We start from the raw sequence: 25607 nt of genomic DNA on the forward strand, positions 1-25607 counted from the left end.
CAACACTCTGATATTCCACAGATTACAGAATGCCACCAGATGTGCATCGGAAACTACTACTGGTCTTCAAGGGAACGATCAAAGCGTAGAGTGTTTGAGAATTACTCCCGTGGAGGAAAGTGCGCATAGTTACTGTTGTATTCAATCACGATGCAATTTCTGTGTTTCATCAACACACTGATAGTCCACAGATTACAAAATGCCTCCAGATGTGCATCGGAAACTACTACTGGTCTTCTAGGGAACGATCAAAGCGTAGACTCAATAATTTTATCTTGGGACTCTTCTATTTGGTCCGTGTTTGCATAGAAAAACAACAATATCAGAAGTTGCGTCCGCCTTGATGCAAAACACCATGTTATATGTTTAATTTCTACAGAATTTCTACAGAAAACCCACATCCACAAGCACTGTTATCCATAGCACATCGACCCACCCTACAGTACATAAATATGCCAGTTTCACACACATGCTCCACAGGATAAACAGAACACCTCTTAAACCAGAAAACTACACACAGGAACTAAATATAATCAAACAAATTGCTGTTGAAAACAACTACAAAACAGACATCATAAACAAACTGAACAACATGATAAAACGGAAACATGCAGTACACACAGACAACACAGCAGACCACACCACTCAAGAAAATAGAGGGAGATGGTAGACACTTACATACAATAACAAAATATCACATAGAATAGGAAACATATTGAAAAAACAAGGGATCCCAATAACATTCAGAACAAACAATAGAGTTCAGGAAAGACTAAGACCAGACAGAAAAACCGCAGACAAATTCAGCAACGCTCTAATATATCAACTCACCTGCAACTCCTGTCAGGCCCAGTACATAGGACAAACAAGCAGAAACTTCCGAACAAGGTACACAGAGCACATGAGAGCTCTAAAGAGTGACAGCACACATTCAACTTTTGCAGATCATCTAATGAACAAAAACCATAACCCCACTAATACTGAAAACGATCTACACATTCTGAAAAACAGCAACAGTCTATACCAACAATTAACAATAGAAGAAAATTACTATATACAAAAGGCCATAGTCGAAGTGAAAAATGTAATAAACGAATACACAACACTTTGCAATAACACACTCTTCACTGCTCTGAGAGAACTGGCCAAGAACTCAGAACAGACAAGCACACACACGCAATAGAACCACTTCCCCATCACACACACAGACATAAATAAAGTACAGGAGTCGTCGTAATTCGCGCTACGTTTTTCATAGCCTCTCTCGCCACATGCGACACACCTCTCGCGACAGGCGCGAACGGCAAGATGGCGTAATACCCGCGAGCCAAAACAAAGTGCCAAAGTTTTGTTTTGTGTATATAAAAGCGTCTCCACACCATCCAACGAACGTAAGTACACAAATAGCTAAGTAACAGTTTCATTACACTGCATTCCACAACGCTGCTGCAATCCCAAGAGTATATTGCTGACATACACAGTTCACCTTCAGTATTTGTTTACTAACAGCCGCTCATACAGTTTGCAGATGACGTGATGTTCGTGAATAAAAATGGCGACATAAGCACGGAGTAAACATGTTGCAGACAGCAATAATAATGCTAAAAAACATTATGTAACTTGCAATAAATAAGGTAGTATAAAAAAGTATATTTCAAAAAACGATCAGTAAAAATGTAATAATGTGCCACTGTTTGTGTAACCATGCTATTCTCTGCATTTTCTAGATTAGAAAAGCCCACTGATGATGGTGATATTTGTCGCCGAAACTAGTATGGGAAAATAAAGAAATTAAACATATAACAAGGTGTTTTGCATCAAGGCGGACGCAACTTCTGATATTGTTGTTTTTCTATGCAAACACGGACCAAATGGAAGAGTTCCAAGATAAAATTATTGTTTCTACGCCATGCCAGGCATTTCCAGTAAAGCTCTTCAACAAATTTAAGAAAACGACAGTGAAACTACACCAAACAAACTTGAACCTCAAGTACAACAAAATTTGCTCTGCCAACAACATCATTCCTAATTATATTAAAATTAATGTAAACAACATGTCACCTGCAGCACAGCGTGCTAAACGAACAGCTGAAACAGCTTGGCTGAAATATGAAATTAGCTCTCTATACTCAAAAAAACAAGAACTGAATGTCACCTTATACAAATTACACCTAGAATTAGGAAACCACATCTCCAGCTCATCAGTACTGTATGACACAATAGAAAGAATAAATCACCACTCACAGTCAATAATACAAAAGAAATGGCAGAAACAAGAACAGAAATTAAATAAACTCTTCAAAAGAAACTGCTCCAAAACCGAGACACACACACAACACACATTCCACGAACGCTTGATTAATTTTACTGACATAACACTCACAAAAGAAGAACAACAGCTACTTGAGAAAGGCCCAAAATACAATTTGAACACCCACATAACACATAAGACCATAGATAATCTTATTACTGAGACTGAATACATCATAGGTCAACATGAAAAAACTAACACTCGAGACTTCAACCCAGGCCTAACAAGAGAATTAGTGACAGAGGATATGAAACAAATCATCAGAAGGAACAAACCATCAATAAACACAAATAAAAAAACAGCTGACGAGAAAACCATTAACAGTATACACAGAAAACTAAAACAACACAATGCTCTCATCACCAAGGCAGACAAAGGGAATGCTCTAGTGTTAATAACAAAGGCAGAATACATTGAAAAAACAGAAAAATTCCTGACAGAGAATAAAATAAGCAAGCTAACCAGTGACCCAACACAAAGATACCAAAGAAATGTAAAGTCTCTCTTAAAAAACATCACACACACCTTGACACAGAACCAGACAAAAAGAATGACACAAAAAAACCCTAAAGCTCCACTCTTAACAAGCCTGCCAAAGGTCCACAAACCTCTCATCCCAGTCAGACCAGTGGTTGACTTCAGAAAAGCCCCATCTTACTTACTAGGGAGACACATGCACACATTCCTACAGAAAACATACACATACACAAACAACAGAAGCCTCAAAAACACAGGAGACATAATAGAGAAAATTAAGAATGTCAACATCCCCCCAACAGCAAAACTGGTATCTTTTGACATCACATCCATGTACACAAACATACCCACAGAAGAAACTATAAACATTACAGAACAACAGCTAAAATGCAAGAAATTCCCAGACATACAAATAAATGAAATCTCATCCAATCTGAGGCTGATCACAGAACAAAACTACTTCACTTTTAACAACAACTTCTATTCGCAACAAGAGGGGCTACCCATGGGATCCCCCATCAGTGGAACCTTAGCCAACATCTTCTTGGACCGTATAGAGAACACAATATTCAATAACATTGTAAAACAAGGAGGGTACAAAATCATCTACTGGTATCGATACGTGGATGACATAATCTGTCTTGTAGATGAAACACATAACAGAATAGAAGAGCTACACAGTAACATCAACACAGTACACCCACAAATCCACTTCACAATGGAAATAGAAAAAAACCAGACACTTAATTTCTTGGATCTTACAATCACAAGAAACAACCACCAACATGAATTCTCCATCTACAGAAAACCCACATCCACAAGCACTGTTATCCATAGCACATCCAACCACCCTACAGTACATAAATATGCCAGTTTCACACACATGCTCCACAGGATAAACAGAACACTTCTTAAACCAGAAAACTACACACAGGAACTAAATATAATCAAACAAATTGCTGTTGAAAACAACTACAAAACAGACATCATAAACAAACTCAACAACAAGATAAAACGGAAACATGCAGTACACACAGACAACACAGCAGACCACACCACTCAAGAAAATAAAGGGAGATGGTACACACTTACATACAATAACAAAATATCACATAGAATAGGAAACATATTGAAAAAACAAGGGATCCCAATAACATTCAGAACAAACAATACAGTTCAGAAAAGACTAAGACCAGACAGAAAAACCGCAGACAAATTAAGCAACGCTGGATATGTCAACTCACCTGCAACTCCTGTCAGGCCCAGTACATAGGACAAACAAGCAGAAACTTCCGGACAAGGCACACAGAGCACATGAGAGCTCTAAAGAGTGACAGCACACATTCAACTTTTGCAGATCATCTAATGAACAAAAACCATAACCCCACTAATATTGAAAACGATCTACACATTCTGAAAAACAGCAACAGTCTATACCAACAATTAACAATAGAAGAAAATTACCATATACAAAAGGCCATAGTCAAAGGGAAAAATGTAATAAACGAATACACAACACTTTGCAATAACACACTCTTCAGTGCTCTGAGAGAACTGGCCAAGGACTCAGAACAGACAAGCACACACACGCAATAGAACCACTTCCCCATCACACACACAGACATAAATAAAGTACAGGAGTCGTCGTAATTCGCGCTACGGTTTTCATAGCCTCTCTCGCCACATGCGATACACCTCTCGCGACACGCGCGAACGGCAAGATGGCGTAATACCCGCGAGCCAAAACAAAGTGCCAAAGTTTTGTTTTGTGTATATAAAAAGGTCTCCACACCATCCAACGAACGTAAGTACAGAAATAGCTAAGTAACAGTTTCATTACACTGCATTCCACAACGCTGCTGCAATCCCAAGAGTATATTGCTGACATACACAGTTCACCTTCAGTATTTGTTTACTAACAGCCGCTCATACAGTTTGCAGATGACATGATGTTCGTGAATAAAAACGGCGACATAAGCACGGAGTAAACATGTTGCAGACAGCAAAAATAATGCTCAAAAACATTATGTAACTTGCAATAAATAAGGTAGTATAAAAAAGTATATTTCAAAAAACGATCAGTAAAAATGTAATAATGTGCCACTGTTTGTGTAACCATGCTATTCTCTGCATGTTCTAGATTAGAAAAGCCCACTATGATGGTGATATTTGTCGCCGAAACTAGTATGGGAAAATAAAGAAATTAAACATATATCATGGTGTTTTGCATCAAAGCGGATGCAACTTCTGATATTGTTGTTTTTAAAGCGTAGACTGTTTGAGACATTACTCCCATGGAGGAAAGTGCGCATGGTGACTGTTGTATTTAATCCCGATGTAATTTCTGTGTTTCATCAACACTCAGTTAGTGCACAGATTTCAGAATGCCTCCAGATGTGCATCGGAAACTACTTCTGGTCTTCCAGGGAACAATCAAAGCGTAGACTCTTTGAGACATTACTCCCATGGAGGAATGTTCGCATGGTGACTGTTGTATTCAATCCCGATGCAATATTTGTGTTTCATCAACACTCTGATAGTCCACATATTACAGAATGCCTCCAGATGTGCATCGGAAACTACTACTGGTCTTGCAGGGAACGATCAAAGCGTAGACTGTTTGAGACATTACTCACATGGAGGAAAGTGCGCATGGTGACTGTTGTATTCAATCCCGATGCAATTTCTGTGTTTCATCAACACTCCGATAGTCCACAGATTACAGAATGCCACCAGATGTGCATCGGAAACTACTACTGGTCTTCCAGGGAACGATCAAAGCGTAGACTGTTTGAGACATTACTCACATGGAGGAAAGTGCGCATGGTGACTGTTGTATTCAATCCCGATGCAAATTCTGTGTTTCATCAGCACTCTGATAGTCCACAGATTACAGAATGCCACCAGATGTGCATCGCAAACTACTACTGGTCTTCCAGGGAACGATCAAAGCGTAGACTGTTTCAGACACTACTCCCGTGGAGGGAAGTGCGCATGGTGACTGTTGTATTCAATCCCGATGCAATTTCTGTGTTTGATCAACACTCTGATAGTCCACAGATTACAGAATGCCACCAGATGTGCATCGGAAACTACTACTGGTCTTCCAGGGAACGATCAAAGCGTAAACTCTTTGAGACATTACTCCCATGGCGGAAAGTGCGCATGGTGACTGTTGTATTCAATTCCGATGCATTTTCTGTGTTTCATCAACACTCTGATGGTCCACAGATTACAGAATGCCATCAGATGTGCATCGGAAACTACTACTGGTCTTCTAGGGAACGATCAAAGCGTAGACTGTTTCAGACATTACTCCCATGGAGGAAAGTGCGGATGGTGACTGTTGTATTCAATATCGATGCAATTTCTGTGTTTCATCAACACTCTCATAGTCCAGAGATTACAGAATGCCACCAGATGTGCATCGGAAACTACTACTGGTCTTCCAGGGAACGATCAAAGCGTAGACTGTTTGAGACATACCTCCCGTGGAGGAAAGTGCGCATGGTGACTGTTGTATTCAATCACGATGCAATTTCTGTGTTTCATCAACACTCTGATAGTCCACAGATTACAGAATGCCACCAGATGTGCATCGGAAGCTACTACTGGTCTTCCACGGACGATCAAAGCGTAGAGTGTTTGAGAATTACTCCCGTGGAGGAAAGTGCGCATCTTTACTGTTGTATTCAATCGCGATGCAATTTCTGTGTTTCATCAACACACTGATAGTCCACAGATTACAAAATGCCTCCAGATGTGCATCGGGAACTACTACTGGTCTTCCAGGGAACGATCAAAGCGTAGACTGTTTGAGACATTACTCCCATGGAGGAAAGTTCGCATGGTGACTGTTGTATTCAATCCCGATGTAATTTCTGTGTTTCATCAACACTCATTTAGTGCACAGATTTCAGAATGCATACAGATGTGCATGGGAAACTACTTCTGGTCTTCCAGGGAACGATCAAAGCGTAGACTGTATGAGACACTACTCCCATGGAGGAAAGTGCGCATGGTGACTGTTGTATTCAATCCCGATGCAATTTCTTTGTTTCATCAACACTCTGATAGTCCACAGATTACAGAATGCCTCCAGATGTGCATCGGAAACTACTACTGGTCTTCCAGGTAACGATCAAAGCGTAAACTCTTTGAGACATTACTCCCATGGACGAAGGTAAGCATCGTGACTGTTGTATACAATCCCGATGCAAATTCTGTGTATCATCAACACTTTGATAGTCAACAGATTACAGAATGCCTCCAGATGTGCATCGGAAACTACAACTGGTCTTCCAGGGATCGATCAATGCGTAGACTGTTTGCGACATTACTCCCATGGAGGAAAGTTCGCATGGTGACTGTTCTATTGAATTCCGATGCAATATCTGTGTTTCATCAACATTCTGATAGTCCACAGATTACAGAATGCCTCCAGATGTGCTTCGGAAACTACTACTGGTCTTCCAGGGAACGATCAAAGCGTAGACTCTATGAGACACTACTCCCATGGAGGAAAGTTCGCATCGTGACTGTTGTATTCAATCCCGATATAATTTCTGTGTTTCATCAACACTCTCATAGTCCACAGATTACAGAATGCCTCCAGATGTGCATCGGAAATTGCTACTGGTCTTCCAGCCAACGATCGAAACGTAGACTATTTGAGACATTACTCCCATGGAGGAAAGTGCGCATGGTGACTGTTGTATTCAATCCCGATGCAATTTCTGTGTTTCATCAACAGTCTGATAGTCCACAGATTACAGAATGCCTCCAGATGTGCATCGGAAACTACTACTGGTCTTCCAGGGAACGATCAAAGCGAAGACTGTTTGAGACATTACTCACATGGAGGAAAGTGCGCATGGTGACTGTTGTATTCAATCCCGAAGCATTTTCTGTGTTTCATCAACACTTTGATAGTCCACAGATTACAGAATGCCACCAGATGTGCATCGGAAACTACTACTGGTCTTCCAGGGAACGATCAAAGCGTAGACTGTTTGAGACATTACTCACATGGAGGAAAGTGCGCGGGGTGACTGTTGTATTCACTCACCATGCAATTTCAGTGTTTCATCAACACTCTGATAGTACACAGATTACGGAATGCCACCAGATGTGCATCGGTAACTACTACTAGTCTTCCAGGGAACGATCAAAGCGTAGACTGTTTCAGACATTACTCCCGTGAAAGAAAGTTGGCATGGTGACCGTTGTATTCAATCCCGATGCAATTTCTGTGTTTCATCAACACTCAGTTAGTGCACAGATTTCAGAATGCCTCCAGATGTGCATCGGAAACTACCTCTGGTCTTCCAGGGAACGGTCAAAGCGTAGACTGTATGAGACACTACTCCCATGGAGGAAAGTGCGCATGGTGACTGTTGTATTCAATCCCGATGCAATTTCTTCGTTTCATCAACACTCTGATAGTCCACAGATTACAGAATGCCTCCAGATGTGCATCGGAAACTACTACTGGTCTTCCAGGGAACAATCAAAGCGTAGACTGTTTGAGACATTACTCACATGGAGGAAAGTGCGCATGGTGACTGTTTTATTCAATCCCGATGCAATTTCAGTGTTTCATCAACACTCTGATAGTCCACAGATTACAGGATGCCACCAGATGTGCATCGGAAACTACTACTGGTCTTCCAGGGAACGATCAAATCGTAGACTGTTTGAGACATTACTCACATGGAGGAAAGTGCGCATGGTGACTGTTGTATTCAATCCCGATGCAAATTCTGTGTTTCATCAGCACTCTGATAGACCACAGATTACAGAATGCCACCAGATGTGCATCGGAAACTACTACTGGTCTTCCAGGGAACGATCAAAGCGTAGACTGTTTCAGACACTACTCCCGTGGAGGGAAGTGCGCATGGTGACTGTTGTATTCAATCCCGATGCAATTTCTGTGTTTGATCAACACTCTGATAGTCCACAGATTACAGAATGCCACCAGATGTGCATCGGAAACTACTACTGGTCTTCCAGGGAACGATCAAAGCGTAAACTCTTTGAGACATTACTCCCATGGAGGAAAGTGCGCATGGTGACTGTTGTATTCAATACCGATGCATTTTCTGTGTTTCATCAACACTCTGATAGTCCACAGATTACAGAATGCCACCAGATGTGCATCGGAAACTAATACTGGTCTTCTAGGGAACGATCAAAGCGTAGACTGTTTCAGACATTACTCCCATGGAGGAAAGTGCGAATGGTGACTGTTGTATTCAATATCGTTGCAATTTCTGTTTTTCATCAACACTCTCATAGTCCACAGATTACAGAATGCCACCAGATGTGCATCGGAACCTACTACTGGTCTTCCAGGGAACGATGAAAGCGTAGACTGTTTCAGACATTACTCCTGTGAACTAAAGTGCGCATGGTGACTGTTGTATTCAATCCCGATGCAATTTCTGTGTTTGATCAACACTCTGATAGTCCACAGATTACAGAATGCCACCAGATGTGCATCGGAAACTACTACTGGTCTTCCAGGGAACGATCAAAGCGTAAACTCTTTGAGACATTACTCCCATGGAGGAAAGTGCGCATGGTGACTGTTGTATTCAATACCGATGCATTTTCTGTGTTTCATCAACACTCTGATAGTCCACAGATTACAGAATGCCACCAGATGTGCATCGGGTACTACTACTGGTCTTCTAGGGAACGATCAAAGCGTAGACTGTTTGAGACATTACTCCCATGGAGGAAAGTTCGCATGTTGACTGTTGTATTCAATCCCGATGTAATTTCTGTGTATCATCAACACTCATTTAGTGCACAGATTTCAGAATGCATACAGATGTGCATCGGAAACTACTTCTGGTCATCCAGGGTACGATCAAAGCGTAGACTGTATGAGACACTACTCCCATGGAGGAAAGTGCGCATGGTGACTGTTGTATTCAATCCCGATGCAATTTCTTTGTTTCATCAACACTCTGATAGTCCACAGATTACAGAATGCCTCCAGATGTGCATCGGAAACTACTACTGGTCTTCCAGGTAACGATCAAAGCGTAAACTCTTTAGGACATTACTCCCATGGACGAAGGTAAGCATCGTGACTGTTGTATACAATCCCGATGCAAATTGTGTGTTTCATCAACACTTTGATGGTCAACAGATTACAGAATGCCTCCAAATGTGCATCGGAAACTACAACTGGTCTTCCAGGGATCGATCAATGCGTAGACTGTTTGCGACATTACTCCCATGGAGGAAAGTTCGCATGGTGACTGTTGTATTGAATTCCGATGCAATATCTGTGTTTCATCAACATTCTGATAGTCCACAGATTACAGAATGCTTCCAGATGTGCATCGGAAACTACTACTGGTCTTCCAGGGAACGATCAAAGCGTAGACTTTATGAGACATTACTCCCATGGAGGAAAGTTCGCATGGTGACTGTTGTATTCAATCCCGATATAATTTCTGTGTTTCATCAACACTCTCATAGTCCACAGATTACAGAATGCCTCCAGATGTGCATCGGAAATTGCTACTGGTCTTCCAGCCAACGATCAAAACGTAGACTATTTGAGACATTACTCCCATGGAGGAAAGTGCGCATGGTGACTGTTGTATTCAATCCCGATGCAATTTCTGTGTTTCATCAACAGTCTGATAGTCCACAGATTACAGAATGCCTCCAGATGTGCATCGGAAACTACTACTGGTCTTCCACGGAACGATCAAAGCGTAGACTGTTTGAGACATTACTCACATGGAGGAAAGTGCGCATGGTGACTGTTGTATTCAATCCCGAAGCAATTTCTGTGTTTCATCAACACTCTGATAGTCCACAGATTACAGAATGCCACCAGATGTGCATCGGAAACTACTACTGGTCTTCCAGGGAACGATCAAAGCGTAGACTGTTTGAGACATTACTCACATGGAGGAAAGTGCGCATGGTGACTGTTGTATTCACTCACGATGCAATTTCTGTGTTTCATCAACACTCTGATAGTCCACAGATTACGGAATGCCACCAGATGTGCATCGGAAACTACTACTAGTCTTCCAGGGAACGATCAAAACGTAGACTGTTTCAGACATTACTCCCGTGAAAGAAAGTTGGCATGGTGACCGTTGTATTCAATCCCGATGCAATTTCTGTGTTTCATCAACACACTGATAATCCACAGATTATGGAATGCCACCAGATGAGCATCGGAAACTACTACTGGTCTTCTAGGGAACGATCAAAGCGTAGACTGTATGAGACACTACTCCCATGGACTAAAGTGCGCATGGTGACTGTTGTATTCAATCCCGATGTAATTTCTGTGTTTCATCAACACTCAGTTAGTGCACAGATTTCAGAATGCCTCCAGATGTGCATCGGAAACTACTTCTGGTCTTCCAGGGAACGGACAAAGCGTAGACTGTATGAGACACTACTCCCATGGAGGAAAGTGCGCATGGTGACTGTTGTAATCAATCCCGATGCAATTTCTTTGTTTCATCAACACTCTGATAGTCCACAGATTACAGAATGCCTCCAGATGTGCATCGGAAACTACTACTGGTCTTCCAGGGAACGATCAAAGCGTAGACTGTTTGAGACATTACTCACATGGAGGAAAGTACGCATGGTGACTGTTGTATTCAATCCCGATGCAATTTCTGTGTTTCATCAACACTCTGATAGTCCACAGATTACAGGATGCCAACAGATGTGCATCAGAAACTACTACTGGTCTTCAAGGGAACGATCAAATCGTAGACTGTTTGAGACATAACTCACATGGAGGAAAGTGCGCATTGTGACTGTTGTATTCAATCCCGATGCAAATTCTGTGTTTCATCAGCACTCTGATAGTCCACAGATTACAGAATGCCACCAGATGTGCATCGGAAACTACTACTGGTCTTCCAGGGAACGATCAAAGCGTAGACTGTTTCAGACACTACTCCCGTGGAGGGAAGTGCGCATGGTGACTGTTGTATTCAATCCCGATGCAATTTCTGTGTTTGATCAACACTGATAGTCCACAGATTACAGAATGCCACCAGATGTGCATCGGAAACTACTACTGGTCTTCCAGGGAACGATCAAAGCGTAAACTCTTTGAGACATTACTCCCATGGAGGAAAGTGCGCATGGTGACTGTTGTATTCAATACCGATGCATTTTCTGTGTTTCATCAACACTCTGATAGTCCACAGATTACAGAATGCCTCCAGATGTGCATCGGAAACTACTACTGGTCTTCCAGGGAACGATCAAAGCGTAGACTCTATGAGACATTACTCCCATGGAGGAAAGTTCGCATGGTGACTGTTGTATTCAATCCCGATATAATTTCTGTGTTTCATCAACACTCTCATAGTCCACAGATTACAGAAAGCCTCCAGATGTGCATCGGAAATTGCTACTGGTCTTCCAGCCAACGATCAAAACGTAGACTATTTGAGACATTACTCCCATGGAGGAAAGTGCGCATGGTGACTGTTGTATTCAATCCCGATGCAATTTCTGTGTTTCATCAACAGTCTGATAGTCCACAGATTACAGAATGCCTCCAGATGTGCATCGGAAACTACTACTGGCCTTCCAGGGAACGATCAAAGCGTAGACTGATTGAGACATTACTCGCATGGAGGAATGTGCGCATGGTGACTGTTGTATTCAATCCCGAAGCAATTTCTGTGTTTCATCAACACTCTGATAGTCCACAGATTACAGAATGCCACCAGATGTGCATCGGAAACTACTACTGGTCTTCCAGGGAACGATCAAAGCGTAGACTGTTTGAGACATTACTCACATGGAGGAAAGTGCGCATGGTGACTGTTGTATTAACTCACGATGCAATTTCTGTGTTTCATCAACACTCTGATAGTCCACAGATTACGGAATGCCACCTGATGTGCATCGGAAACTACTACTGGTCTTCCAGGGAACGATCAAAGCGTAGACTTTATGAGACATTACTCCCATGGAGGAAAGTTCGCATGGTGACTGTTGTATTCAATCCCGATATAATTTCTGTGTTTCATCAACACTCTCATAGTCCACAGATTACAGAATGCCTCCAGATGTGCATCGGAAATTGCTACTGGTCTTCCAGCCAACGATCAAAACGTAGACTATTTGAGACATTACTCCCATGGAGGAAAGTGCGCATGGTGACTGTTGTATTCAATCCCGATGCAATTTCTGTGTTTCATCAACAGTCTGATAGTCCACAGATTACAGAATGCCTCCAGATGTGCATCGGAAACTACTACTGGTCTTCCAGGGAACGATCAAAGCGTAAACTCTTTGAGACATTACTCCCATGGAGGAAAGTGCGCATGGTGACTGTTGTATTCAATACCGATGCATTTTCTGTGTTTCATCAACACTCTGATAGTCCACAGATTACAGAATGCCTCCAGATGTGCATCGGAAACTACTACTGGTCTTCCAGGGAACGATCAAAGCGTAGACTCTATGAGACATTACTCCCATGGAGGAAAGTTCGCATGGTGACTGTTGTATTCAATCCCGATATAATTTCTGTGTTTCATCAACACTCTCATAGTCCACAGATTACAGAAAGCCTCCAGATGTGCATCGGAAATTGCTACTGGTCTTCCAGCCAACGATCAAAACGTAGACTATTTGAGACATTACTCCCATGGAGGAAAGTGCGCATGGTGACTGTTGTATTCAATCCCGATGCAATTTCTGTGTTTCATCAACAGTCTGATAATCCACAGATTACAGAATGCCTCCAGATGTGCATCGGAAACTACTACTGGCCTTCCAGGGAACGATCAAAGCGTAGACTGTTTGAGACATTACTCGCATGGAGGAATGTGCGCATGGTGACTGTTGTATTCAATCCCGAAGCAATTTCTGTGTTTCATCAACACTCTGATAGTCCACAGATTACAGAATGCCACCAGATGTGCATCGGAAACTACTTCTGGTCTTCCAGGGAACGGACAAAGCGTAGACTGTATGAGACACTACTCCCATGGAGGAAAGTGCGCATGGTGACTGTTGTAATCAATCCCGATGCAATTTCTTTGTTTCATCAACACTCTGATAGTCCACAGATTACAGAATGCCCCAGATGTGCATCGGAAACTACTACTGGTCTTCCAGGGAACGATCAAAGCGTAGACTGTTTGAGACATTACTCACATGGAGGAAAGTACGCATGGTGACTGTTGTATTCAATCCCGATGCAATTTCTGTGTTTCATCAACACTCTGATAGTCCACAGATTACAGGATGCCAACAGATGTGCATCGGAAACTACTACTGGTCTTCCAGGGAACGATCAAATCGTAGACTGTTTGAGACATAACTCACATGGAGGAAAGTGCGCATGGTGACTGTTGTATTCAATCCCGATGCAAATTCTGTGTTTCATCAGCACTCTGATAGTCCACAGATTACAGAATGCCACCAGATGTGCATCGGAAACTACTACTGGTCTTCCAGGGAACGATCAAAGCGTAGACTGTTTCAGACACTACTCCCGTGGAGGGAAGTGCGCATGGTGACTGTTGTATTCAATCCCGATGCAATTTCTGTGTTTGATCAACACTGATAGTCCACAGATTACAGAATGCCACCAGATGTGCATCGGAAACTGCTACTGGTCTTCCAGGGAACGATCAAAGCGTAAACTCTTTGAGACATTACTCCCATGGAGGAAAGTGCGCATGGTGACTGTTGTATTCAATACCGATGCATTTTCTGTGTTTCATCAACACTCTGATAGTCCACAGATTACAGAATGCCTCCAGATGTGCATCGGAAACTACTACTGGTCTTCCAGGGAACGATCAAAGCGTAGACTCTATGAGACATTACTCCCATGGAGGAAAGTTCGCATGGTGACTGTTGTATTCAATCCCGATATAATTTCTGTGTTTCATCAACACTCTCATAGTCCACAGATTACAGAAAGCCTCCAGATGTGCATCGGAAATTGCTACTGGTCTTCCAGCCAACGATCAAAACGTAGACTATTTGAGACATTACTCCCATGGAGGAAAGTGCGCATGGTGACTGTTGTATTCAATCCCGATGCAATTTCTGTGTTTCATCAACAGTCTGATAGTCCACAGATTACAGAATGCCTCCAGATGTGCATCGGAAACTACTACTGGCCTTCCAGGGAACGATCAAAGCGTAGACTGTTTGAGACATTACTCGCATGGAGGAATGTGCGCATGGTGACTGTTGTATTCAATCCCGAAGCAATATCTGTGTTTCATCAACACTCTGATAGTCCACAGATTACAGAATGCCACCAGATGTGCATCGGAAACTACTACTGGTCTTCCAGGGAACGATCAAAGCGTAGACTGTTTGAGACATTACTCACATGGAGGAAAGTGCGCATGGTGACTGTTGTATTAACTCACGATGCAATTTCTGTGTTTCATCAACACTCTGATAGTCCACAAATTACGGAATGCCACCTGATGTGCATCGGAAACTACTACTGGTCTTCCAGGGAACGATCAAAGCGTAGACTGTTTCAGACATTACTCCCGTGAAGGAAAGTTGGCAAGGTGACCGTTGTATTAAATCCCGATGCTATTTCTGTGTTTCATCAACACACTGATAATCCACAGATTATGGAATGAGACCAGAAGTGCATCGGAAACTACTACTGGTCTTCTAGGGAACGATCAAAGCGTAGACTGTTTCAGACATTACTCCCATTTAGGAAAGTGCGGATGGTGACTGTTGTATTCAATATCGATGCAATTTCTGTGTTTCATACACTCTCATAGTCCACAGATCACAGAATGCCAACAGATGTGCATCGGAAACTACTACTGGTCTTCCAGGGAACGATCAAAGTTTAGACTGTTTGAGACATTACTCCCATGGAGGAAAGTGCGCATGGTGAACTGTTGTATTCAATCCCGATGTAATTTCTGTGTTTCATCAACACTCAGTTAGTGCACAGATTTCAGAATGCCTCCAGATGTGCATCTGAAACTACTTCTGGTCTTCCAGGGAACGGTCAAAGCGTAGACTGCATGAGACACTACTCCCATGGAGGAAAGTGCGCATGGTGACTGTTGTATTCAATCCCGATGCAATTTCTTTGTTTCATCAACACTCTGATAGTCCACAGATTACAGAATGCATCCAGATGTGCATCGGAAACTACTACTGGTCTTCCAGGTAACGATCAAAGCGTAAACGCTTTGAGACATTACTCCCATGGAGGAAGGTAAGCATCGTGACTGTTATATACAATCCCGATGCAAATTCTGTGTTTCAGCAACACTTTGAAGGTCAACAGATTTCAGAATGCCTCCAGATGTGCATCGGAAACTACAACTGCTCTTCCAGGGTTCGATCAATGCGTAGACTGCTTGCGACATTACTCCCATGGAGGAAAGTTCGCATGGTGACTGTTTTATTGAATTCCGATGCAATATCTGTGTTTCATCAACACTCTGATAGTCCACAGTTTACAGAATGCCGCCAGATGTGCATCGGAAACTACTACTGGTCTTCCAGGGAATGATCAAAGCGTAGACTCATTGAGACATTACTCCCATGGAGGAAAGTTCGCTTGGTGACTGTTGTATTCAATCCCGATACAATTTCTGTGTTTCATCAACACTCTGATACTCCACAGATTACAGAATGCCACCAGATGTGCATCGGAAACTACTACTGGTCTCCCAGGGAACGATCAAAGAGTAGACTGTTTCAGACATTACTCCCGTGGAGGAAAGTGCACATGGTGACTGTTGTATTCAATCCCGATGCAATTTCTGTGTTTCATCAACACTCTGATAGTCCCCAGATTACAGAATGCCACCAGATGTGCATCGGAAACTACCACTGATCTTCCAGGGAACGATCATAGCGTAGACTGTTTCAGACATTACTCCCATGGAAGAAAGTGCTTATGGTGATTGTTGTATTCAATCCCGATGCAATTTCTGTGTTTCATCAACACTCTGATAGTCCACAGATTACAGAATGCCACCAGATGTGCATCGGAAACTACTTCTGGTCTTCCAGGGAACGATCATAGCGTAGACTGTATGAGACACTACTCCCGTGGAGGAAAGGTCGCATGATGACTGTTGTATTCAACCACGATGCAATTTCCGTGTTTCACCAACACTCTGATAGTCCACAGATTATAGAATGCCACCAGATGTGCATCGGAAACTACTACTGGTCTTCCAGGGAACGATCAAAGCGTAGACTGTTTGAGACATTACTCCCATGGAGGAAAGTGCGCATGGTGACTGTTGTATTCAATCCCGGTGCAATTTCTGTGTTTCATCAACACTCAGTTAGTCCACAGGTTTTAGAATGCCTCCAGATGTGCATCGGAAACTACTTCTGGTCTTCCAGGGAACGATCATAGCGTAGACTGTATGAGACATTACTCCCAGGGAGGAAAGTGCGCATGGTGACTGTTGTATTCAATACCGATGCAATTTCTGTGTTTCATCAACACTCTGATAGTCCACAGTTTACAGAATGCCTCCACATGTACATCGGAAACTACTACTGGTCTTCCAGGGAACGATCAAAGCGCAAACTCTTTGAGACATTACTCCCATGGAGGAAGGTAAGCATCGTGACTGTTGTATTCAATCCCGATGCAAATTCTGTGTTTCATCAACACTATGATAGTCCACAAATTACAGAATGCCTCCAGATGTGCATCGGAAACTACTACTGGTATCCCAGGCAACGATCAAAGCGTAGACTGTTTGAGACATTACTCCCATTGTGGATGGTGCGGATGGTGACTGTTGTATTCAATCACGATACAATTTCTGTGTTCCATCAACACTTTGAAGGTCAACAGATTATAGATTGCCTCCAGATGTGCATTGATAACTACTACTGGTCTTCCAGGGATCGATCAATGCGTAGATTGTTTGAGACATTACTCCCATGGAGGAAAGTTCGCATGGTGACAGTTGTATACAATCCCGATGTAATTTCTGTGTTTGATCAACACTCTGATAGTGCACAGATTACAGAATGCCACTAGATGTTCATCGGAAACTACTACTGGTCTTCCAGGGAACGATCAAAGCGTTGACTGTTTCACACATTACTCCCATGGAGGAAAGTGTGGATGGTGACTGTTGTATTCAATCCCGATATAATTTCTGTGTTTCATCAACACTTTGAAGGTCAACAGATTACAGAATGCATCCAGATGTGCATCGGAAACTACAACTGTTCTTCCAGGGATCGATCAATGCGTAGACTGTTTGCGACATTACTCCCATGGAGGAAAGTTCGCATGGTGACTGTTGTATTGATTTCCGATGCAACATCTGTGTTTCATAACACTCTGATAGTCCACAGATTACAGAATGCCGCCAGATGTGCATCAGAAACTACTACTGGTCTTCCAGGGAACGATCAAAGCGTAGACTGTGTCAGACATTACTCCCATGGAGGGAAGTCCGCATGGTGACTCTTGTATTCAATCCCGATGCAATTTCTGTGTTTGATCAACACTCTGAAAGTCCACAGATTTTAGAATGCCTAAAGATGTGCATCGGAAACTACTTCTGGTCTTCCAGGGAACGATCAGAGCGTAGACTGTTTCAGACATTACTCCCGTTGAGGAAAGTGCGCATGGTGACTGTTGTATTCAAACCCGATGCAATTTCTGTGTTTCATAAACACTCTGATAGTCCACAGATTACAGAATGCCACTAGACGTGCATTGGAAACTACTACTGGTCTTCCAGGGAACGATCATAGCGTAGACTGTTTCAGACATTACTCACATGGAGGAAAGTGCTGATGGTGATTGTTGTATTCAATCCCGATGCAATTTCTGTGTTTCATCAACACTCTGATAATCCACAAATTACAGAATGCCTCCAGATGTGCATCGGAAACTACTACTGGTCTTCCAGGCAACGATCAAAGCGTAGACTCTTTGAGACGTTACTCCCATGGAAGAAAGTGCGCATGGTGACTGTTGTATTCGATCCCGATGCAATTTCTGTGTTTCATCAACACTCTGATAGTCCACAGATTACAGAATGCCTCCACATGTGCATCGGAAACTACTACAGGTCTTCCAGGGAACGATCAAAGCGCAAACTCTTTGAGACATTACTCCCATGGAGGAAGGTAAGCATCGTGACTGTTGTATACAATCCCGATGCAAATTCTGTGTTTCATCAACACTTTGAAGGTCAACAGATTACAGAATGCCTCCAGATGTGCATCGGAAACTACTACTGGTCTTCCAGGGATCGATCAATGCGTAGACTGTTTGAGACATTACTCCCATGGAGGAAAGTTCGCATGGTGACTGTTGTATTGAATTACAATGCAATTTCTGTGTTTCATCAACACTCTGATAGTCCACAGATTACAGAATGCCTCCAGATGTGCATCGAAAACTACTACTGGTCTTCCAGGGAACGATCAAAGCGTAGACTCTTTGAGACATTACTCCCATCGAGGAAAGTGCGAATGGTGACTGCTGTATTCAATCCCGATGCAATTTCTGTGTTTCATCTACAGTCTGATAGTCCACAGATTACAGAATGCCTCCAGATGTGCATCGGAAACTACTACTGGTCTTCCAGGGAAAGATCAAAGCGTAGACTGATTGAGACATTACTCCCGTGGAGGAAAGTGCGCATGGTGACTGTTGTATTCAATCCCGATGCAATTTCTGAGTTTCATCAACACTCTGATAGTCCACAGATTACAGAATGCCACCAGATGTGCATCGGAAACTACTACTGGTCTTAAAGGGAACGATCAATTCGTAGACTGTTTCAGACATTACTCCCATGGAGAATGGTGCGGATGGTGACTGTTGTATTCAATCCCGATGCAATTTCTGTGTTTCATCAACACTCTGATTGTCCACAGACTACAGAATGCCTCCAGATGTGCATTGGAAACTACTAGTGATCTTCCAGGGAACGATGAAACCGTAGACTCTTTGAGACATTACTCCCATGGAGGAACGTGCGCATGGTGACTTTTGTATTCAATCCCGATGCATTTTCTGTGTTTCGTCAACAGTCTGATAGTCCACAGATTACAGAATGCCTCCAGATGTGCATCGGAAACTACTACTGGCCTTCCAGGCAACGACCAAAGCGTAGACTGTTTGAGACATTACTGCCATGGAGGAAAGTTCGCATGGTGACAGTTGTATTCAATCCCGATGTAATTTATGTGTTTGATCAACACTCTGATAGTGCACAGATTACAGAATGCCACAAGATGTGCATCGGAAACTACTACTGGTCTTCCAGGGAATGATCAAAGCGTTGACTGTTTCAGACATTACTCCCATGGAGGAAAGTGTGGATGGTGACTGTTGTATTCAATCCCGATATAATTTCTGTGTTTCATCAACACTCTGATAGTCCACAGATTACAGAATGCCTCCAGATGTGCATCGGAAACTACTACTGGTCTTCCAGGGAACGATCAAAGCGTAGACTGATTGAGACACTACTCCCGTAGAGGAGAGTGCGGATGGTGACTGTTGTATTCAATCCCGATGCAATTTCTGTGTTTCATCAACACTCTGATAGTCCACAGATTACAGAATGCCACCAGATGGGCATCAGAAACTCCAACTGGTATTCCAGGGGACGATTAAAGCGTAGACTCTTTGAGACATTACTCCCGTGGATGGAAGTGCGCATGGTGACTGTTGTATTCAATCCCGATGCAATTTCTGTGTTTGATCAACACTCTGATAGTCCACAGATTACAGAATGCCTCCAGATGTGCATCGGAAACTACTACTGGTCTTCCAGGGAACGATCATAGCGTTGACTGTTTGAGACACTACTCCCGTAGAGGAAAGTGCGCATGGTGACTGTTGTATTCATTCCCGATGCATTTTCTGTGTTTCATCAACACTCTGATAGTCCACAGATTACAGAATGCCTCCAGATGTGCATCGGAAACTACTACTGGTCTTCCAGGGAACGATCAAAGCGTAGACTGTTTCAGACATTACTCCCATGGGGGAAAGTGCGGATGGTGACTGTTGTATTCAATCCCGATATAATTTGTGTGTTTCATCAACACTCTCATAGTCCACAGATTACAGAATGCCACCCGATGTGCATCGGAAATTACTACTGGTCTTCCAGGGAACGATCAAAGCGTAGAGTGTTTGAGTATTACTCCCGTGGAGGAAAGTGCGCATGGTTACTGTTGTATTCAATACCGATGCAATTTCTGTGTTTCATCAACACACTGATAGGCCACAGATTACAAAATGCCTCCAGATGTGCATCGGAAACTACTACTGGTCTTCCAGGGAACGATCAAAGCGTAGACTCAATAATTTTATCTTGGAACTCTTCCATTTGGTCCGTGTTTGCATAGAAAAACAACAATATCAGAAGTTGCGTCCGCCTTGATGCAAAACACCTTGTTATATGTTTAATTTCTACAGAATTTCTACTGAAAACCCACATCCACAAGCACTGTTATCCATAGCACATCCAACCACCCTACAGTACATAAATATGCCAGTTTCACACACATGCTCCACAGGATAAACAGAACACCTCTTAAACAAGAAAACTACACACAGGAACTAAATATAATCAAATAAATTGCTGTTGAAAACAACTACAAAACAGACATCGTAAACAAACTCAACAACAAGATAAAACGGAAACATGCAGTACACACAGACAACACTGCAGACCACACCACTCAAGCAAAAAGAGGGAGATGGTACACACTTACATACAATAACAAAATATCACATAGAATAGGAAACATATTGAAAAAACAAGGGATCCCAATAACATTCAGAACAAACAATACAGTTCAGAAAAGACTAAGACCAGACAGAAAAACCGCAGACAAATTCAGCAACGCTGGAATATATCAACTCACCTGCAACTCCTGTCAGGCCCAGTACATAGGACAAACAAGCAGAAACTTCCGAACAAGGTACACAGAGCACATGAGAGCTCTAAAGAGTGACAGCACACATTCAACTTTTGCAGATCATCTAATGAACAAAAACCATAACCCCACTAATATTGAAAACGATCTACACATTCTGAAAAACAGCAACAGTCTATACCAACAATTAACAATAGAAGAAAATTACTATATACAAAAGGCCTTAGTCGAAGGGAAAAATGTAATAAACGAATACACAACACTTTGCAATAACACACTCTTCACTGCTCTGAGAGAACTGGCCAAGGACTCAGAACAGACAAGCACACACACGAAATAGAACCACTTCCCCATCACACACACAGACATAAATAAAGTACAGGAGTCGTCGTAATTCGCGCTACGTTTTTCATAGCCTCTCTCGCCACATGCGACACACCTCTCGCGACAGGCGCGAACGGCAAGATGGCGTTATACCCGCGAGCCAAAACAAAGTGCCAAAGTTTTGTTTTGTGTATATAAAAGCGTCTCCACACCATCCAACGAACGTAAGTACACAAATAGCTAAGTAACAGTTTCATTACACTACATTCCACAACGCTGCTGCAATCCCAAGAGTATATTGCTGACATACACAGTTCACCTTCAGTATTTGTTTACTAACAGCCGCTCATACAGTTTGCAGATGACATGATGTTCGTGAATAAAAAAGGCGACATAAGCACGGAGTAAACATTTTGCAGACAGCAAAAATAATGCTCAAAAACATTATGTAACTTGCAATAAATAAGGTAGTATAAAAAAGTATATTTCAAAAAACGATCAGTAAAAATGTAATAATGTGCCACTGTTTGTGTAACCATGCTATTCTCTGCATGTTCTAGATTAGAAAAGCCCACTGATGATGGTGATATTTGTCGCCGAAACTAGTATGGGAAAATAAAGAAATTAAACATATATCAAGGTGTTTTGCATCAAGACGGACGCAACTTCTGATATTGTTGTTTTTCTATGCAAACACGGACCAAATGGAAGAGTTCCAAGATAAAATTGTTGTTTCTACGCCATGCCAGGCATTTCCAGTAAAGCTCTTCAACAAATTTAAGAAAACGACAGTGAAACTACACCAAACAAACTTGAACCTCAAGTACAACAAAATTTGCTCTGCCAACAACATCATTCCTAATTATATTAAAATTAATGTAAACAACATGTCACCTGCAGCACAGCGTGCTAAACGAACAGCTGAAACAGCTTGGCTGAAATATGAAATTAGCTCTCTATACTCAAAAAAACAAGAACTGAATGTCACCTTATACAAATTACACCTAGAATTAGGAAACCACATCTCCAGCTCATCAGTACTGTATGACACAATAGAAAGAATAAATCACCACTCACAGTCAATAATACAAAAGAAATGGCAGAAACAAGAACAGAAATTAAATAAACTCTTCAAAAGAAACTGCTCCAAAACCGAGACACACACACAACACACATTCCACGAACGCTTGATTAATTTTACTGACATAACACTCACAAAAGAAGAACAACAGCTTCTTGAGAAAGGCCCAAAATACAATTTGAACACCCACATAACACATAAGACCATAGAAAATCTTATTACTGAGACTGAATACATCATAGGACAACATGAAAAAACTAACACTCGAGACTTCAACCCAGGCCTAACAAGAGAATTAGTGACAGAGGAAATGAAACAAATCATCAGAAGGAACAAACCATCAATAAACACAAATAAAAAAACAGCTGATGAGAAAACCATTAACAGTATACACAGAAAACTAAAACAACACAATGCTCTCATCACCAAGGCAGACAAAGGGAATGCTCTAGTGTTAATAACAAAGGCAGAATACATTGAAAAAACAGAAAAATTCCTGACAGAGAATAAAATAAGCAAGCTAACCAGTGACCCAACACAAAGATACCAAAGAAATGTAAAGACTCTCTTAAAAAACATCACACACACCTTGACACAGAACCAGACAAAAAGAATGACACAAAAAACCCTAAAGCTCCACTCTTAACAAGCCTGCCGAAGGTCCACAAACCTCTCATCCCAGTCAGACCAGTGGTTGACTTCAGAAAAGCCCCATCTTACTTACTAGGGAGACACATGCACACATTCCTACAGAAAACATACACATACACAAACAACAGAAGCCTCAAAAACACAGGAGACATAATAGAGAAAATTAAGAATGTCAACATCCCCCCAACAGCAAAACTGGTATCTTTTGACATCACATCCATGTACACAAACATACCCACAGAAGAAACTATAAACATTATAGAACAACAGCTAAAATGCAAGAAATTCCCAGACATACAAATAAATGAAATCTCATCCATTCTGAGGCTGATCACAGAACAAAACTACTTCACTTTTAACAACAACTTCTATTCGCAACAAGAGGGGCTACCCATGGGATCCCCCGTCAGTGGAACCTTAGCCAACATCTTCTTGGGCCGTATAGAGAACACAATATTCAATAACATTGTAAAACAAGGAGGGTACAAAATCATCTACTGGTATCGATACGTGGATGACATAATCTGTCTTGTAGATGAAACACATAACAGAATAGAAGAGCTACACAGTAACATCAACACAGTACACCCACAAATCCACTTCACAATGGAAATAGAAAAAAACCAGACACTTAATTTCTTGGATCTTACAATCACAAGAAACAACCACCAACATGAATTCTCCATCTACAGAAAACCCACATCCACAAGCACTGTTATCCATAGCACATCCAACCACCCTACAGTACATAAATATGCCAGTTTCACACACATGCTCCACAGGATAAACAGAACACCTATTAAACCAGAAAATTACACACAGGAAATAAATATAATCAAACAAATTGCTATTGAAAACAACTACAAAACAGACATCATAAACAAACTCAACAACAAGATAAAACGGAAACATGCAGTACACACAGACAACACAGCAGACCACACCACTCAAGCAAATAGAGGGAGATGGTACACACTTACATACAATAACAAAATATCACATAGAATAGGAAACATATTGAAAAAACAAGGGATCCCAATAACATTCAGAACAAACAATACAGTTCAGAAAAGACTAAGACCAGACAGAAAAACCGCAGACAAATTCAGCAACGCTGGAATATATCAACTCACCTGCAACTCCTGTCAGGCCCAGTACATAGGACAAACAAGCAGAAACTTCCGAACAAGGTACACAGAGCACATGAGAGCTCTAAAGAGTGACAGCACACATTCAACTTTTGCAGATCATCTAATGAACAAAAACCATAACCCCACTAATATTGAAAACGATCTACACATTCTGAAAAACAGCAACAGTCTATACCAACAATTAACAATAGAAGAAAATTACTATATACAAAAGGCCATAGTCGAAGGGAAAAATGTAATAAACGAATACACGACACTTTGCAATAACACACTCTTCACTGCTCTGAGAGAACTGGCCAAGGACTCAGAACAGACAAGCACACACACGCAATAGAACCACTTCCCCATCACACACACAGACATAAATAAAGTACAGGAGTCGTCGTAATTCGCGCTACGGTTTTCATAGCCTCTCTCGCCACATGCGATACACCTCTCGCGACACGCGCGAACGGCAAGATGGCGTAATACCCGCGAGCCAAAACAAAGTGCCAAAGTTTTGTTTTGTGTATATAAAAAGGTCTCCACACCATCCAACGAACGTAAGTACAGAAATAGCTAAGTAACAGTTTCATTACACTGCATTCCACAACGCTGCTGCAATCCCAAGAGTATATTGCTGACATACACAGTTCACCTTCAGTATTTGTTTACTAACAGCCGCTCATACAGTTTGCAGATGACATGATGT

This window comes from Schistocerca gregaria, chromosome 8 (assembly GCF_023897955.1).
Source record: "Schistocerca gregaria isolate iqSchGreg1 chromosome 8, iqSchGreg1.2, whole genome shotgun sequence".
Lineage (NCBI taxonomy): Eukaryota > Metazoa > Arthropoda > Insecta > Orthoptera > Acrididae > Schistocerca > Schistocerca gregaria.